The 4,459-nt window shown below is 40.2% G+C and overlaps 1 long non-coding RNA gene across 1 annotated transcript; it reads left to right on the top strand.

Annotated features, from left to right (window-relative positions):
• The first annotated feature begins 42 nt into the window (after positions 1-42).
• On the top strand, positions 43-1,865 carry LOC103375211 (uncharacterized). The gene is made up of 3 exons (XR_521193.1): positions 43-189; positions 1,355-1,433; positions 1,676-1,865. It is a non-coding gene; the product is annotated as an uncharacterized LOC103375211 (long non-coding RNA).
• The last annotated feature ends 2,594 nt before the right edge of the window (positions 1,866-4,459 follow it).

Below are 4,459 nucleotides of genomic sequence, written 5' to 3'. Positions count from 1 at the left end.
ATTTCTATCATCGTCTGCTTTCCTTTCATCCTTTCATCCTTTCATCGTAGGCAGCCTGAAGTACATAGATGGAGCGGTCCGTTCAAACTGCTGCAAGACGGCCTCACAAGCCCATATTCGGGAACCTGTCAACGACTGCGCCATACAAAAGGCGTACCGGGTCCCTGGATGTAACATCCAAGCATACATGTAAGTTTTCTGAGTCACACACAATCTTGTTTACAGTATGTTGATGGATGTCCCCTGCACTATGTATCTACAATTCTACAATTTCATTTAGCAGATGCTTTTATCCAAAGCGACGTATGTCTGAGAGCAGATAAAACACAAGCAAGTATCTAGTCAGGAGAAAACAATCTAGATAAGTTAACGCCTATATTCATATGCAGTAAGTCCCTTTTAACAAAGGAGTAATTTGACTTTTTAGGTGGATTTCTGCATCAGGGATTCAAAGCAGGAGCGAGACGGTGTGAACATTTACAGGAGTGACCCCATATTCGACCCTTTTAGGCTTTCTGTTTCCATTGTGGTGCAGGATCAAACAGTTTTGACCAAGATATTAACCCAGATTGCACCAAAACAACAGCAAATATTAGTTACTGGATATAACTCTGTGTTCTGAGCAATAGAGGAGATCAACAGTCCAGAAAGAAGTTCTAAATTAGTCCAAAGCAGTGCTGACTTCCTGGTGAGTCTTGAGGTGTTGGTAGACTGAGTGAACTTATCTTCATCACTGCCGTTGGACACAAGCATGGCGGTCCATATAGGTTTTGTTGAAGCCTCCACCCAGGAAGCTGTCCAAGTTTGAGGGCCTCAGCAGCTGTTCGTCTGGCTTGTCTCTCTTCCTCAGCCTTCCTTCTGTTTCTTTCAAACGACCTCAAACAGTTCTCCTTCACACTAGTCTGTCTAGCAGGGCTGTAGCCCAGTTACCAATCCCACAGTCTTTGACGGTCTTTTTGAGGGCATCCTTAAATCTCTTCTTAGGAGCACCAGCACCTCTGGTTCCTGAGGACAGCTGGCTAAAGAGAAGCTGTTTAGGTCGACAAAGTGCATCCATTCTGACCATGTGTCCATACCATCATAGTCTGTTGTTCTGATGTAATGTAGCTTCAATGCTTGTTGCAGAGCACCGGTCAAGAACCTCAGCATTGGTGACACAATCAAACCATTTTATTCAAGATTCAAAATCATGCATAGATAGGATACCTTTACACCAGCTGTTCTCTCCAACTGCAGTCTTTGTGCTAAGCTATGCTAATCCCTGCCCAGTTCGATCACAATAAAAAAATGGCTTAAGGCATATTGGGTGTACTGTATGTTTAAAACATTTTTTGTACTCTTTATTGTCTCATAGTTTCACCACTGCCAGCAACCAGTACTGTGTTGACCCATCTGCCAGCTGGCTCCCAGAAAGACTCAAGAAATTAGCGAGCGTAAGTATGAAGAACACATTTGTACTCGAGAACTGCAACATCCCTAAATTATTGTGTTCTTGTGTGTATGGTTTCTCTTTTTCATTGCTTTTTTTGATGTTCAGTTGATAATGATTTGTTGTTGCATCTTTTCTTTGTATGGATTTAGGAATGTTTCGCAAATCAAATGCAGCATTGAAGTAAATTTACACTCTCATAATATATAAATGCACCAAGATGATGTGAACTGTGTTTCTCAACAGAGGGGAATATTTTGCGAAAGCTTGTGAAAGACCTTAAGCAACCTGGACGAAGATGATGCGTCATAAGCAAGAACCTTCACATGGATTTCCAGTTAATTTGGCTTTAACTTGATTACAGTTGGCTTTCCCTGTTATATTTACACAAATCTGTCACCATCTTCTAAACTAATAAAGATGAATTTGAAATCTGTCCCTTTGTTTCTGGTCTGTTTACAGCATATATTAGTGTACAACAATTCCTGAAACTCTGCGCAAGATTGTAAAAGAAATCAACCACACACAACCACACTGAATGTTGGTACAGGAGAATAAATGCCAGATCAGATCAAATAAGAAGACAATGAAAGGTTTTCACAAGGTTATGGTGTTTCAATAAACAATAGTAACAATGTAAAAGTTTAACCATAAAGGACCAAGGAAGTCACAAGAAAAACACGGACAAATGGATTTCAGGTCACAAAGACATGTTTAGTTTCAAGGACATCATTTTTTTCCAAATTCAGTCTTTCTTCTTCTTGCTGCGAGCACATCACATGTATCTGTGCGGCCTGACAATGATTCAAGGTGCTTTTGCATGTGATAAAGTGTTGACAAATCATTTTGAATTTACAATCATTTTATTCACATTAACAACCTGCAGCAACCACTTCTGTGTCCATTTCCACCCGTTGCTCTTTTTTGAATTCCTAGAATTCCAGCTTTGAAATGATTGCAAATTTCTGCATTGTTTCTGGCATCAGGCTGATGTTACATTACAGCTTGTATGACAAACGAGCCCAAAATAATGGATTTCCTTTTTTTGTTGTTGCAATGATTCATCAAGTCAAAGTGTTTCACCATCCTGGTCCTGATGTTGCAACATCCCAAACAACCTCATCAGTACATATGAGGGGGTTGGTGCCAAAGTGGGTTAAACCACATTTACTAGTTTTAGAGAAAAATGGGGTCAAAATTTTGTGTAAAAAAAAAAAAATCCTGGTTGTTGGAGGAGTCATTATATGCATCCAAAGATGTTTCAACACTGTCCAGAGATAGAAACGGCTACTTTGTGGTGACTTATTTAAGTTTTAATTTTTCCCTTTCCTTTGGCTGAGTGCCAAAGTGGGCCGTACCACATTTTATAGTTTTTGAGAAAAAAAAAATGATTCAAGGTTTGTCTCGCTAAACAGCACTGAAGAGTTTACATGGGTCATCATAAGGAACTACAGATATGTTTCAGGACCATGGGGTAGAGATAGATGCTTGGTGGTGGTTATTAATGAGTTTTTATTTTAACTTACCGTACATATGACTACGTTTTGATAGGGCTTGAGGTCACGCTGTCCGCCATCTTGAATCACAAACATGTGCAACTACCTGTCCCCGCGATTTAATGGTCAATGATTACTGTGGCTTGGCCCAATTTGCCACTAAATCTTCATGCCAAAACCATTATGGGCCAAACTTCAAAGTCACATTATGACATTACTAGTGGGCTGTTGGTTGGACCACTTTGCCACCAACTAGTAGACCATTAACACTTATCAAACTCAACTTTGGATTTGTTGTGGTTTGCTTTGGCACTGAACCCCTCATTTATGAAAGGATGTCTCTGCTGCCAGTATTTTATGGTGACATGCTTAATAAAACATACAAATGTAATAGCATATTATGCATTTTGAGGTCAGTAAGTGTGTAGTTTCGGGAACCTATGTCAGAGACTGTAGGTACAGTCAACAAATCTCTTCTCAGAATGGAACATTCCACAGACATCAAGAAAACTTTCCACAATTTCGGTCAGGGAACGTTGATTAAAGAAGTGGAGCTGCTCAGCTTTTCAGCAGCAGTTTCCTGAAAGACCTCTGAAAGTGTCACAAAATGACCTAAAGGTTCTCAGAAGGTTCCCCGACAGGGAAGGTTGTAGGAACGTTCCCTGAAGACTACTATTTGTTAGAATAACAGATGACTGGAAAGTAATATATTTAATTTCTGTATATACACACGTGGACAAAATTGTTGGTACCACTCTGTTAATGAAAGAAAACCCCACAAAGGTCACAGAGATAACTTGAATCTGACAAATGTAGTAATAAATAAGAATTCAATGAAAGTTAACCAGTGAAAATCAGACATTGCTTTTGAACTGTGGTTTAACAGAATTATTGTAAAAAATAAACTCATGAAACAGGCCTGGACAAAAATGATGGTACCCTTAACTTAATATTTTGTTGCACAACCGTTTGAGGCAATCACTGCAATCAAACAATTTCTGTAACTGTCAGTGAGACTTCTCACCTCTCAGCAGGTGTTCTGGTCCACTCCTCATGAGCAGACTGCTCCAGTTGTCTCATGTTTGAAGGCCTTCTCCAGATGCCATGTTTCAGCTCCTTCCACAGATGTTCAATAGGATTTAGATCAGGGCTCATAGAAGGCCACTTCAGAACAGTCCAATGTTTTCCTCTGAGCCATTCTTGAGTGTTTTTAGTGTGTTTTGGCTCATTATCCTGTTGCAAGACCCATGACCTGCGACTGAGACCAAGCGTTCTCACACTGGGCAACACATTTCTCTCTAGAATACCTTGATAGTCTTGAGATTTCATTGGACCCTGCACAAATTCAAGACACCCTGTGCCAGATGCAGCAAAGCAGCCCCAGAACATAACAGAGCCTCCTCCATGTTTCACAGTAGGGACAGTGTTCTGTTCTTGATATGCTTCATTTTTGTGTCTGTGAACATAGAGCTGATGTGCCAAAAAGTTCCAGTTTTGTCTCGTCTGTCCAGAGGACATTCTCCCAGAATGCTTT

Source organism: Stegastes partitus, unplaced genomic scaffold, assembly GCF_000690725.1.
Source record: "Stegastes partitus isolate 25-593 unplaced genomic scaffold, Stegastes_partitus-1.0.2 Scaffold2503, whole genome shotgun sequence".
NCBI classification, from domain to species: domain Eukaryota; kingdom Metazoa; phylum Chordata; class Actinopteri; family Pomacentridae; genus Stegastes; species Stegastes partitus.
The sequence above is the reverse complement of the archived record's forward strand: the minus strand, read 5'-3'. Positions and strand labels throughout refer to the sequence as shown.